Source organism: Rhincodon typus, chromosome 23 (genome assembly GCF_021869965.1).
Source record: "Rhincodon typus isolate 14 chromosome 23, sRhiTyp1.1, whole genome shotgun sequence".
In the NCBI taxonomy this organism is placed as follows: domain Eukaryota; kingdom Metazoa; phylum Chordata; class Chondrichthyes; order Orectolobiformes; family Rhincodontidae; genus Rhincodon; species Rhincodon typus.
Window position 1 is genome coordinate 47,571,748 of NC_063354.1, and position 15,391 is coordinate 47,587,138.

Consider the following 15,391-nt stretch of genomic DNA (forward strand, 5'->3'; position numbering starts at 1 on the left):
ACAGACGCACACACACTGACTGCCTCCATCCCTCTGTCCCATACAGACACATGCACACACAGACTACCTCCATCTGTCTCTCCCATGCAGACACACACAACACGTGCACAGAGACTGCCTCCATCCCTCTCTGCCACAGACACAGAGACAACCTCTATCCCTCTTCCGCACACAGACAGACAGACAGACAGACACACACACACACACACACACACACACACACACACACACACACACACACACACACACACACAACCTCCATCCCTCTCTCCCACACAGACACGACTCCATTCCTCTCTCCTGCACAGACAGAGAGTTCCTCCATCCCTGTCTTTCACACAGACACACACAAACTACCTCTACCACACTCTCTCACAGAGACACACACACATACAGAGACCAACTCCATCTCTCTCTTTCACACAGACAGATTACCTCCATCCCTCAGTCTCACACAGACACACACACATACCAAGACTACCTCCATCCCTCTCTCTCGCACAGACACACATGCACAGAGACTACCTCCATCCCTCTATCCCACACAGCCACAAACACAGAGAGACAACCTCCATCCCTCTCTGCCACACAGAAAAACACACACAGAGACGACCTCCATCCCGTTCTTTCTCACAGACACTCACACACACCGAGACTACCTCCATCCCTCTCCCTCACACAGACGCACGCTCACAGGTACAACCTACATCCCTCACTTTCACACAGACACACACACAGAGAAGCTACCTCCAACCCTCTCTCTCACACAGACACATGCTCACAGGCATTACCTCCATCCCTCTCTCTCACAGACACAGAGATTACCTCCATGCCACTCTTCCACACAGACACACACGCACACAGAGACTGCCTCCATCCCTCTCTGCCACAGACACAGAGACAACCTCCATCCCTCTCCCTCACACACACACACAAACACACAGAGACAACCTCTAATCTTCTCTCACACACAGAGAGACTAGCTCCATCCCTCTCTCCTACACAGACACACACACACACACACGCACACACAACCTCCATCCTGCTCTTTTGCATGGAAACACACAGAGAGAGACTACCTCCATCCCGCTTTTTCACACAGACACTCACACACACAGGGACTACGTCCATCTCTCTCTCACACACACACACAGACACACACTCTTCCCACCTGCCAGGGAGGAACTTAAGCCTCCAGACCAGTCATCGGTTTACCACTGTAATCACTTATTACAACATAGTCGACATTCATATTTAAGCCTTCTCTTAATTGTGTTTATCCGAATCTGAAAAGAACCACTTGGATACACGCTGTGATCCCAAGACAGAGGAATAAGTCGTTTGGAGGGGACCTAATGAAACATTTTTTCACCCGGTGCGGTATGAATATCGGATGCGCTACTGTAGATGATGGCTGAAGCAGAGAGTGTGGAAACACTCAAGGAACCTCCAGAGTAGCACTTAAAACCCCAAGGCATAGTATGTTATGGATCAAATGCAGATAAGTGGAATTACTCGAGTTTGGTTTTTGTTGGTCTGTTTTGACATGGCAGGGTGGGGGGTGGGAGTGGGTGAGGAGCCTGTTTCCCTGCTGCATGACTCTGTGAACACATACATCAACCCAACACGAACATACCCTCGACTTATATAGAGATAAACCAGCCTCACGAGTATTGCACCCCAGAGTCAAACAGTGACAGGCCTGTTCCCACCAGTACTATAATCCAACTGTTACTTGATGATGTGATCAGATTTTGTGATAATGTGCTTCTAAACATGAGAAACAGGGACATCACCAGAAATACTGATTACAATGGGCGTAAATTACTCTGTGGTTGATGTGATATATGTCTTCCAGAACAGTCAGGCATGGAGCAGTTGAACAAGATTAGACATCAAAGTGTTTCCACTGTGTCAGCACGTGTGAGTGACTGAGTGACACAGAGAAAAAGTGTGGAGCAAGTCTCTACGTGATCTGTCATTGCTCAGTGGGCATCGGTTTCGCAAGCACAAGAATTCTCCCTTATCTCTCACTTCCTCCAGGGCCCACAACACATCTCATGTCTGGAACTGTCTGCAGCCCCTTTGTGTATCTCATCCTCCTTTTCCTACACTTCCTCACAAATCTCAGTCCTTCATCCCTCACTGTCCTGTTGATCTTGAGAAGATCTCAAATCTGTCTGACATTTCGCACCTCTGTAACTTCTTTACAATGCCATCTGTCCCTCTTCCCAAAACCTGCTTCTGCTCCTGAGAACTTCCACCATCTTGTAGAAATTCCTTCCACTCCCACTGCCCCTTGCATCCCTGCAGAACCCTCTATCTTCTCCAATCTGCTCCATCTTTATACCCTCTTCCAGCCACAATACTTCTCACCAACTCTATTACATCTACTGGGTGGTATCACTCTCCCTGTCAGTGTATACATCAGGAAGTTGGAGGGCTGTGTGTCAAAAATAGCGCAGACATTGTGGGAGAACCTCATTCAATAAATGGATACATCATCCAGACTGGATAGGACATCAGTATCAATCCATCAGTTGAGTCAAATAGGATTTTCCTTTTCTTTCTTCCCTTCTGCTTTCCCATTCTGTTGTCTCCCCACAATATTGTGTGCCCTGGTATATTTACGTCCCAGTCTTGATCATCCAGTAACCATCTGTGACGGTGATGAGATAAAACCATTTCTCTGTCTTAGTGTCACCAGCGTATCTATTTTATTGCAGATGCTTCGTGCAGTCAAATAAAAACCAATTCAACATATACTTTTTAACCACTATTTTCTGTCATTGACTCAGATGCTGATGTCCAATTTCAGTTAAACCCTTTGTCCCTTCCTGGTCTTTTCTACCATCCTGAGCTACGTTAGGTGAAGGGGAAAGATATAAAAGGGACCTAAGAGGCAACTTTTTCATGCAGAGGGTGGTGCCAAACAAACTGGAGGAGGCTGGTATAATTACAATATGTAAAAAGGCACAAAAACAAAGTTGCTGGAAAAGCTCAGCAGGTCTGGCAGCATCTGTGGAGGAGAAAACAGAGTTAACGTTTCGGGCCCGATGACCCTTCCTCAGAACTGAGGAGTTCTTTTTACACCACAAGATCCAACTGTCAATGGTGTAAATCCAGACCATCCCTTCTTTCTATGTCCACATACGTTTTCACTCCCCCTCTCTCCGATTGAACAGTGATTGAATTACACTCTGGAATGTCTCTGATGCACTGTGTCTCTCTCTCTCTCTCTCTGAAGACAGGAAGGAGAGGGCAAGACAGAGAGTTGAAGGGACCAACAATGTTCCACAATCGGATCTTCAGGAAACTGAATTAAAATACTCCCCCTGGACTTTTCATTTTCAAGTCAAATACCTGACAACAAAACAGACATTTAGGATTCGGGAAAAACACCTGACTCCAGTTTCAGGCTGTTTAATTTCAAGGCCTCAAGACAATTCATTCAAATCAGTGCACAGCAAGATTCCACAAATAGTTCAACATCAACCAGATTGTGCATTTCACTGACTCGACTTACAGGACCAGTTTTGGTTCCATTACTACAGAAAAGAGAAAGTCCTGTTGTTTGACAAATTGACAACACTGTTGCCCTTCTCTTTTCTCATTCCTCTCGCTCCATTGAAGGTAGAATAAGACAGCACAAGAACAGGCCCATCAACCCACCATGTCTGTGCCAACCATAATGCTCTCCTTAACCTCATATCATCTGCTTCCACATCATCCATACCCCTCTCTTCTCTGCCTGTTCATGTTTCTGCCCAAATGCCTTTTAAACATTGCTGCTGTACCTGGTTCGAACACCTCCCCAAACAGTATGGTGTGCTCGCTCATCTCCTTTACATTTTCCCCCTCTCACCTGAAAATGTATGCCCCGTAGTCTACCATATTTCATTTCTGGCAAAGAGACTCCAGCTATCCACACCATCAAAATTTTATGTACTCCATCTCTGATCTTTTCTCTCTTCTCTGAATTAATTTTACACTGCCATCAATGTCTCATACTTACAAAGACTACAGCATTTATTTTTGACAATATTACTTTTTATGAATGAGCACTTTTTCTGTGCCAGTAACACAGCAGGCTAGTGACAAAGTGAGATCAATTAGTCAGTCCAGAATGGGCTAAAATCCCATTTTACGATAAGCAAGAGGCTGGTGATTTGTACGGGATCACTTTTAAAAAGAAAACTTACTCTTGTCCTTGGATTTAATATTGCGATCCCACACGTCCAAAAATAATAGAGATAACAAGGTGTAGAGCTGGATGAACACAGCAGGCCAAGCAGCATCAGAGGAGCAGGAAGGCTGACGTTTCGGGCCTCGACCCTTCTTCAGAAATGGGGGAGGGGAAGGGGGTTCTGAAATAAATAGGGAGAGAGGGGGAGGCGGATAGAAGATGGATAAGGGAGAAGATAGGTGGAGAGGAGACAGACCGGTCAAAGGGGCAGGGATGGAGCCAGTAAAGGTGAGTGTTGGTGGGGAGGTAGGGAGGAGACAGGTCAGTCCAGAGAGGACGGACAGGTCAAGGGGGTGGGATGAGGTTAGTAGGTAGGAGATGGGGGTGGGACTTGAGGTGGGAGGAGGGGATAGGTGGGAGGAAGGACAGGTTAGGGAGGCGGGGACAAGCTGGGCTGGTTTTGGGATGTGGTAGGGGGAGGGGAGATTTTGAAGCTTGTGAAGTCCACATTGATACCATTGGGCTGCAGGGACATCTGAGATGTACAGGAGTGGAATGCCTCATCGTGGGAGCAGATGCGGCGGAGGCGAAGGAATTGGGAATAGGGGATGGCATTTTTGCAGGAAGGTGGGTGGGAGGAAGTGTATTCTAGGTAGCTGTGGGAGTCGGTGGGCTTGAAATGGATATCGGTTTCTAGGTGGTTGCCGGAGATGGAGACAGAGAGGTCCAGGAAGGAGAGAGAGGTATTAGAGATGGTCCAGGTGAACTTAAGGTTGGGGTGGAAGGTGTTGGTGAAGTGGATGAACTGTTCGAGCTCCTCGTGGGAGCATGAGGCGGCGCCAATACAGTCATCAATGTAACAGAGGAAGAGGTGGGGTTTAGGGCCAGTGTAGGTACGGAAGAGGGATTGTTCCACGTAACCTACAAAGAGGCAGGCATAGCTTGGGCCCATGCGGGTACCCATGGCCACCCCCTTTGTCTGTAGGAAGTGGGAGGAATTGAAAGAGAAGCTGTTGAGGGTGAGGACGAGTTCGGCTAAGCGGATGAGGGTGTTAGTGGAGGGGGACTGGTCGGGCCTGCGGGACAGGAAGAAGCGGAGGGCCTTTAGGCCATCTGTACGGGGAATGCAGGTGTATAGGGACTGGACGTCCATGGTAAAGATGAGGTGTTGGGGATCAGGAAATTGGAAGTTCTGGAGGAGGTGGAGGGCGTGGGTGGTGTCACGGACGTAGGTAGGGAGTTCCTGGACCAAGGGGGAGAAAATGGAGTCCAGATAGGTGGAGATAAGTTCGGTGGGGCAGGAGCAGGAGGAGACAATGGGTCGACCAGGGCAGTAAGGTTTGTGGATTTTGGGAAGGAGGTAGAAGTGGGGGGTGCGGGGTTGGGGAACGATGAGGTTGGAGGCTGTGGGTGGGAGGTCACCTGAAGTGATGAGGTTGTGGATGGTTTGGGACATGATGGTTTGGCGGTCAGGGGTGGGGTCATGATCAAGGGGGCGGTAGGAGGAGGTGTCAGAGAGTTGGCGTCTGTCCTCGGCGATGTAGAGGTCAGTGCGCCATACTACAACTGCGCCTCCCTTGTCCGCGGGTTTTATGGTGAGGTTGGGATTGGAGCAGAGGGAGCAGAGGGCTGCACGTTCTGAGGGGGAGACGTTGCAGTGGGTGAGAGGGGTGGAGAGGTTGAGGCAATTGATGTCACAATGGCAGTTGGAGATAAAGAGGTTGAGGGAGGGTAGCAGGCCTTGGGGTGGTGTCCAGGAGGAGGGGCCATGTTGGAGGCGGGAGAAGGGGTCAGTAGAGGGAGGGCTCACGGTTGAAGAAGTAAGCGCAGAGGCAGCGGAAAAACTGCTCTATGTCCAAACGTGACCAGTATTCGTTGATGTGTGGGTGGAGGGGGACAAAGGTGACCCCTTTACTGAGAACTGACCATTTGTCCTCAGTAAGGGGGAGGTCTGGGGGGATGGTGAAGACTCGGCAGGGCTGGGTGCTGTGTCTCCTCTGGAGCTGCTGGCTGTGGAGGCCCGAAAATAATAACTGGTACTCAGCAGTCACAAGACACTGTCACAGAGGCTGAGAGCACGGAGACAGGAACTTGGCCCAAACTGGTCCAATCTGACCAAATCCATCCAGGCCAACCCCATTTCCCTGCACTTGGCACAAATCCTTGTAAACATTTGCTATCCATGGATTTGTCCAAACGTCTTTTAAATGTTGTTAATGGACCTGCCTCAATCACTTCCACTGACAGTTCATTCCACGTGCGTACCACCCTCTGTGTAACATAGTTGCCCCTCAGGTCCCCATGAATCCTTTTCCCCTCTTACCTTAAACTGATGCCCTCTGGTCCTCAATTCCCAAACGTTGGGGCAAAAACTTGGAGCATTCATCCTATCCATGCCTCTCATGATCTGAAACACTTGTATAAGATCCCTCCTCAGTCTCCTGTGCTCTAAAGAAAAAAGTCCTTGTTTCTCCAACCTCTCCCTTTCACTCAGTCACTTGAGTCCTGGCAACATCCTTGTAAAACTCTTCTGCACTCTTTCCAGTTAAACAACATTCTTATTGCTGAATGGTGACCGAAACTGAACACATTACTCCAAATGCAGCCTCACCAAAGTCCTGTACAACTGCAAGATAACTTCCCAACCTCTCTCTTCACTGCCCTGACTGATCAAGGCCAGTATGCAGAAAGCCTTCCTCACTGCCCCGTTTACTGGGACTCCACTTTCAGAAAACCGTTCCCCTGAACTCCAAGGTCCCTCTCTTTTCACTGCACTCCTTCAGGCCGTACCATTCACCATGATATTCCAACCTTGATTTGACTTTCCAAAATGCAACACATCACACTTATCTGTATCAAACTCCATTTGCCGGTTTTCGACCCACTTTCCCAACTGATCAAGATCTTCCTGCAATTTCTGATAATCTTCTTCACGGTCCATGACACAACCTACTTTAGTGTCATCTGCAAACTTACGATTCATACCTTGAACGTTCTCATCCAAAACATTGATATAGATAACAAACAACGGGCCCAGCACCAAACCCTGAGGCACACCACTCATCACAGGCCTCCAGTCTGACAAGCATCCTTCCACTACTTCCTTTGGCTTCCTAACAACAAGCCAATTGTGTATCCAATTTGCCATCTCTCCCTGGATTCAATGCGATCTAAACTTCCAGAGCAGCCGACCATATGGAACCTTACCAGAGGCCGTACTGAAGACCCCCCACCACAATGACGAATCTTTTTCACAGCCTGGCTAGATGCCCCTGCAGTTTCATTCTCCTGTTGCCCTTCATGTTTCCTCTCTCCCTGTTTTACTCACGCTGCCTCTGCTCCCATTCCTCTCCTTGAGGGGCAATTGGAAGTGTGCCAAGTCACACCTTATCCTTCAATTTTTCCCTCCCTCCAACACACACTCTCTCTCTGTCCACATCTCACTTTTTATCCCTGTGGCTCGGAAATCACGATGTGATGTGAAAATTCTGATCTGCCCATTTAAAATGACAACAAATCACACTGTGTCTGGGATGTTTCTATTTGTTTTGTAAAACAACAAAATAAAGCTGAAGAGGGGTAAGAAGGAGACAGAGAGAGAAATAATGAGAGATCAGCTCCCAGATCCTTAGCCAATGGAATTGAAATAGCCATAAAACTACAAGATTGAGGGGCAAAATTAAGCTATTTAATCGTCGAGTCAGAGTCATACAGGTTGGACACAGAACCTCTGGTGCAACTAGTCCATGCTGACCATGTGCCGAAGCTAAACTAGTTCCACTTGCTTCCGTTTAGCCCATATACTCCAAACCTTTCCTCTTTTTGAATTTATCCAAATGTCTTTTAAATGTTGCAAATGCACCTGTATCCAAGACCTCCTCTGGTAGTTCATTCCAAACACAATTCACTCTCCGTGTAAAAACGTTAGCCCTAATGGCCTTTCTCAAACTTTTACCCCCCACCTGAACAATATCCATGTTCGTTTTGAACTCCCCTAACCCAGGGAAAAGACGTTGCTATTCACCTTACCTACCTTTGCCCCTTATTATTTTATCAATCTCTTTAAGTTCACCTGTCAATCTTCTACGGTCCAGTGAAAAAACTCCCAGCATATCCAGCGTATTTTTTTACCTCAGCGCCTCTCTTCCCAACAACATCCTGGTAAATTTTTTTCATTAACATTATCCAATTTGCAAAAATCCTTCTTATACCAAGGCGACCAGAACTGCACAGGACTCTAGCAGAGGCCTCGCCAAATGTCCTGTACAACCTGAACATGACATCCCATCTGCAATACTGAAATGTATGAGCAATGAAGGCAAGCACGCTAAACGCCTTCTTACCCATCCTGTCTGTGACGCCAGTTTCAAACAATTATGCACCTGAACCTCTAGGTCTCTCTGAGAACATTATCCAGGGTCCTCTCATTAATTGTCTAACTCCTGCCCTTGTTTGTTTTACCAAAATGCAATATCCCGCATTTACCCAAATTAAAGTCTATCTACCACTCCTGCTCTCATTGATCAAATGATCAAGGTCTTTGTGCAAACTTAGATTGTTTGTGTCAAGGCTCATTCTCTCTCTCAAGGGCAGCTCGTGTTTTTGGGGGAAGTTGATGGTTCACTGAAATGTTGTGGAGAGATTTCAAAGCATTTCGTCGAGTTTCTAAAGGTATGTATCTCTCTGCTCTCCGGTTCATGCTTGTCTTGTCTGAGTGAAGTCGATAAACACGAGAGGCTTGTCACCGAGATCGTGTGTGGGATCATGTTATGCACCAGCTCTACTGAGTTGTGGGGAATGATATGAAGCTGCAGTGAAATTTACAGAAGCCATTCATTCATTGAATTCATTCTCAATAAGACCAGATTGCTGCCTTACCTCCCTCTCTTTCTCACACCATGGAGAGTTGCCAGATGTCAGAGAGAAGAGTTGGGGATCTGGCTGGTTGCTACATTGAGGGATGACCTTGATAGTCTCACAGGGCTGCCTGTGGAATTCTGCTGTGCGTGGCTTTGTCTGCAGGTTTCATTTTCACATCAGAAGCCCGTCAACATTGTGGGCCGAGGGGTGGCAGATGAAGTTTAATTTAGATAAAAGTGAGGTACTGCATTTTGGAAAACCAAATCAGGGCACAACTGAAACACTTCATGGTCAGGTCCTGGGGTGTGTTGCTGAACAATCAGACATTGGGTTGCAGGTTCATAGCTCCCTGAACGTGACATCGCAGGTAGACAGGATAATGAAGAAAGCCTTTTGTATGCTTGCGTTTATTGATCAGTGCAATCAGGATCGGAGGTGGCAGGTCAATTTGTGGCTGTTCAGGACATTGGTTAGGCCACTTTTGGAACACTGTATGCAGTTTTGGTCTCCCTGTTTAGGAAGGATGTTGTGAAACTTGAAAGGGTTCAGACAAGATTGACAAGGATGTTGCCAAGGTTGGAGGGTTTGAGCAACACAGAGACGAAATAGACTGGAGCTATTTTCCTTGGAGAGGTGGAGGCTGAGGGGTGACTTTATAGAAGTTGATAAAATCATGAGGGTCATGCATAGGATAAATAAACAAGCTGTTCTCTCCAGGGTGGGGTCATCAAAAAATAGAGGGCATAGGTTTAAGGTGAGAGGGGAAATATTTATTACGGAGCTAAGGCGCAACGTTTTCATGCAGAGGGTGGTGTGTGTATGCAATGAGCTGCCAGAGGATGGGGTGGAGGCTGGTACAATTAAAACATTTAAAAGGGTGGGCATATGAATGGGAAGGGTTTAGAGGGATATGGGCCCAGTGCTAACAAATGCGACGAGATTTGTCGAGGATATCTGGTCATAATGGACAAGTTGGATCGAAGGGTCCGTTTCTGTGCTGTACATCTCTATGACTCTACAACAGGTCCCAGAGCTTCAGTTTGCTCTTGGTCTGTGGATGGACTGCATCACTCCTTTCCCAATTCCCCATCTCTTCCTGACCCCTCCCCACCAAATGTGATACTTCATCTGTTCAAGTAGACAAAGCATACTGATCTAGAGAGAGAAGGGGGAGAATTGGGGTGTGGAGAGGAGAAGGGTGAAAAAGAGGCAAATGACTGTGTTAGAAATGAAAGGCTTGTTGTCAATATTTCATGTAAGAAACAGCGCCCAATCCCAGAAAGAATGGGCACAAGATGTGAGTGATGAATGGGAGGGTGACAGTGGGGGTATCTGTTTTATTTGATGTGTGTTTTCCAATGTGTCAGAGAAGCAGCTGGAGGTGTCAGGTTAAACACGGACGGAGAGAGGGAGGAAAACAGACCCCGAGAATGGCTTCTCCACAACTGAATCACTGCCCAGTCTCTCACTATATATACACTCAATATAGTCAGAGAGCTTTTGAACCTTGATCTTAGTTGAACCCTGTTTCCTTCCACCGGGCTTAATTTCAGGAGAAATTTAGGAATGAAAGGCTTAAAACATGAGGAACGTTTAAGGACTCTGGGTCTGTACTCATTGGAGGTGAGAAGGATGAGAGGGCGTCCAATTGAAACTTACACAACACTGAATGACCTGGACAGAATGGATGTTGGAAACATGTTTCCATCGGTAGGAAAGACGAGGACCCGAGGGCGCACTGTTATAGCAAAGGGATGACCTTTCAGATCACAGATGAGGAGAAACTTCTTCAGCCACAGAGTAGTTCATTTATGGAATTCACTGCCACAGGACGCTGCGGAGGCGAGGTCATTGAGTATATTTAAGATAGAGACAGATAGTTTCTTGATTGCCCAATAGATTCTTGACTTCTGCACCAGCACTCCTCCCTACATAAACAGGGAGTTACACCAGTCATTTTCCAGTCCTCTCGGACCCACACTGATTCCAATGATTCCTGAAAGATCACCGACAATGCCTGTACAAGGTCCTCAGCAATTTCCTTCAGACCTCTGGGATACCTTCAGACCTTTCAACTTTGTGATACCTGATCTAAACTCTAACTGTGCAATAAAGCTCTGTTGCATGAGGAACAAAACCCGACCAATCTACACTCTAACAAAGTGTAATAAAGACCTGTTACAACAGTAATAATCCCTAGGCATTGACACCCTAAAACAATGGGTGATAAAGTTTTGTTCCACAATTCTGCACCTTAAGAGAGTGCAATAAGGCTCTCCTTCACCAATAATAAACCCTCTTAATCTCCAGTCTAACACACTGTAACACTAATAATTAAACCCTATCAATCTACTCTTCAGCGCAGGGTAATCAAGATCTGGTACACAGCTACAATCCAGATCAGTCTACGCTATAACACAGTATGATAGAGCTCGGGTACACCAGTGACAAACCCAATCAATGTACACGCTAACACAGTGTCATACAGCTCTGTTGCATCAGTTAAAACCTCTTGAGCTGCACTTTAACACAGGGCAATGAAGCTCTGACACCAATGATAAACCCTATCAATCTCCACTCAAGATCACAATGTAGCCAGTCTCGGTAGGTGTGAAGTGAGAAAAATCTTTTTCACACATTGAGTAGTGGGCTGTGGAATGCACTGCCTGGAAATGTGATGGAGGCAGATTCAATTGAGATATTCAAGAGGGCATTGGAGGAATATTTGGATAGAAATAGTCTGTAAGGATATGGGGAAAACAGCAGGAAAACAGCACTGAGTCATGATGCTCATTTGGACAGCCAGCTCATTTAGCAGGTACAACAGACTGAACAACCTCCTTCTGCAAAGTAACAATCCTGTGCCCGTCTGACAAGTTTGCAAAGATGGGAGCTGGTTCAGTCATTTTCACCAGTTATATCAGTTTAGATGGGATCACGTCTCATTCTTTTAAACTCAGTCAATGTGTAGAGGGAAATCTCTGACAAGACGCCCAGATAGTCCACTGGCCAGAAAGTTGTTGGAACAGGATGGATTGGAATTGTGCATTACAACTGTGCAGGAACCTAATGCAGTAGATTCCACGGGCATTGCCTGTGATTGTGAAATTTCGAATGGACAACTCTCCCCCATCTGGAAGCTTCTGAAAAAGCCCCTGATCACATCAAACTGCCAGAGGGTTCGGGTTAACAAGTTAGACTCACTTAAGCTGGATAGTTACCCAGGAAAGTTAGAGAACAACAACCAACTCTAACTCATGGGTAACTATTCAACACACTCAATCCTAAACTTCCCCCTTCCCAACTACACCTTCCACCCCGTCAATCATTCTCCATCCAAACACCACTTGTCCACCTCCTTCCAGCCTACGAACCTGACTCGATTACACCCCTCTATTCTCCATCTCTCATTTCTGCTATGACCTGCTGGCCTCCTCATACTGCTAGTGTTGCCAAGCCCCTGACCTGAAATGACATTTCCTACACCATCCCTCCTCCCTTATTGGTCTGACCCCAACCCCAGATATCCCCGAGTGTAAAATCCTCCCCACATGCAACACCTCGGTCACTATGACCCACACTGGGGCAGATGCCAGCCATTCACGTTGGACTGTTTGTACCTGAACAGAGCTGGCACTGAGCTCCTTGCAGCATTTTATCGGAGCGTTTGGACAGGGTTTAAAGTAAAGCAGCAAGGCCTTGGGATTCAGGAGTTAATATCAGAGAAGAGGAACAGGGTGCACAAAATACTGGGAGAGACCAGAATAGCTAGCATTAGAATGGAGTCAGAGTCATACAGAATGGAAACAGACCATTCAGTCCAACACGTTAATGCTGACCAGATATCCAAAACTGATCCAGTCCCATTTTCCCAAATTTGGCCCATATCCCACTCAACCCTTCCTGTTCACACACCCGTCCAGATGCCTCTTAATGTTGCAACTGCACCCACCTCCACCAGATACTCTATACACGCTCATACCATTCACGCACCACACTCTGCGAGAATAAAGTTGCCCCTCAGGTCTCTTAAATCTTTCCCCTCTGACTTTAAACCTATGCACTGTAGTTTCATAATCCACTAGCCTGGCAAAAAGATGTTACCTATTCACCCTATCCATGCACCGACTGATTTTATTCACCTCTGTATGATCAGCACTCAGCCTCCAATGCTTCAAAGAAAATAGCCCCAGCCTTTTCAGCCTCTCCCTGTAGCTCAAACCCACCAATCCAAACAACATTCTTGCACATCTTTTCTGATCCGTTTCAAGTTTAACAACATCTTTCGTACCGCAGGAAGACCAGAATTAAGCACAGAATTCAGGAAACTTACGTTAAAGATTAAAGATTTAACAACATCTCAGGTTTGTTTAGTACATCCTCATGAGTGTGGGGAACCTTTGATCTTTGACTTGAAAATTCTGTGTTTGATACTACCTCTCTCACTGGCACCTGAACAAGGATGAGGCTCTGAAAGCTTGTGTTTTCAAATAAATCTGTTGGACTACAACCTTGTGTCATGGGATTTCTGACCTTGTCCACTGCTTTCCAACACCAGCACATCCACATCAGAGAAAAGTATGACTGGGTGTTGAATATTCCTGGATACAACTTGTTAGATAAGAAAGGGAAGGTGATGGTTAAGAAGAGCATTGCAATGACTGGAGGAATTTTTGCCCATCTCTGTCTTTCACACTGCTACTATGAGGGGTTAGTATTGGAAGGTTTGCTTTTTCTGATGCAAATTAATTATCTGAAATTAGCGTGCAGCGAACAATTTCAATTTTGCAGATGATCCAAAACTTGGAAGTATTGTAAACAGTGAATAGGACAGTATACAACTCCAAATGGCCATTGACAAGCAGGTGAAGTGCACAAATAGGTGGCAGATTAAGTTTAATGCAGAGAAATGTGAGATGCAAAGCACATGTAAATAGTATTAAAACAATGTATATCATTAAGAGAGTAAATGTACACAAATCATTGAAGGTGGCAGATCTGATGGATAGTGCTGTTAATAAAGCATACGGTATCCTCAGCTTTGTTATTGGAGCCTTAGAGGACAAGAAGGAGGTGATGTTGAACTGGAAAAGACATTTGCTGGATCTCTGCAAGAGAATTGTGTACAGTTGTGGATGCCATGTTATATGAAAGCTGTGAATGCCCTGGGGAGAGTCAGAAATGGTTCACAACAACAGTTCCAGGAATGAGAAACTTCAGTTGTGAGGACTCCTTGGAGACAACAAGGCTGAGAAGAGATCTGATAGAGAGGTTTTCAAAATCCTGAGAAGGATGGATAGCGGAGATAAAGAGAGACTATTCCGGCTCATAAAAGGAACAACAACAGGACACAGGTTTAAAGGATTCGGGTAAATGAAGCAAGTGTGAAGTGAAGAAAAGCTTTCTCGCTTCGTGAGTAGTTAGGGTATGGAACACACTTCATGGAATGGGCAAGAGACAGACACAATCGAGGCATTCAACAGGGCATTTAGAATACAGAACGGCAACAAGACTTCAGTCGAACTAATCCATGCTGACCAGATATCCGAAACTGATCTAGTCCCATTTGCCAGCATTTGGCCAATATCCCTCAAAACCCTTCCTATTCCTATACCTGTCCAGATGCCTTTTAAATTGTACCTGCCTCAGTTAATTCCTCTGACAGCTCATCCCATAAACCCAATCCCCTCTGTGTGAAAAAGTTGTTCTTGAGGTCCCTTTTAAACCTTTCTCCTGTCACCTTAAAACTATGCCCTTTGGTTTGGGCTCCCACACCATGGATAAAACATCTTTTCGATTTACTCTGTCCATGACCCTCATGATTTTATGAACCTCAATAAGGTCTCCTCTCAGCCTCCAACGCTCCACGGAAAATAGCCCCAGTTTATTCAGCCACTGCCTAAATCTCAAACCCTCCAAACCCTGGCAACATTCTTGTAAATCTTTTCTGAGCTCGTTCAAGTTTAACAGCATTCTTCCTATAGCAGGGTGACCAGAACTGCACGCAGTAATCCACAGTGGTCTATCCAATGTCCTGTACAGTCGGAACGTGTCTTCCCAGCTCTTAGACACAATGCTTTGAATAATGGAGGCCTCTCCTTCACGGGAGTGTCTCGGACCAGAGGGCGCAGTCTCAGAATAAAGCGGCACCAATTTAAGACTGAGATGAGCAGGACTTCTGACATTTTAATGATCCAAAAATGGCAGGAACATGACTGAACTGCAAAGAGCCCGATGTTTCCATTTTCCATTTTAAATGGTACAGAAAACTGAAGATTGAGGTGCTAATGAATGAATGCATGCACATTTTAAGAATGTCAAAGCCAATTCTCAGACGGAGCAAAC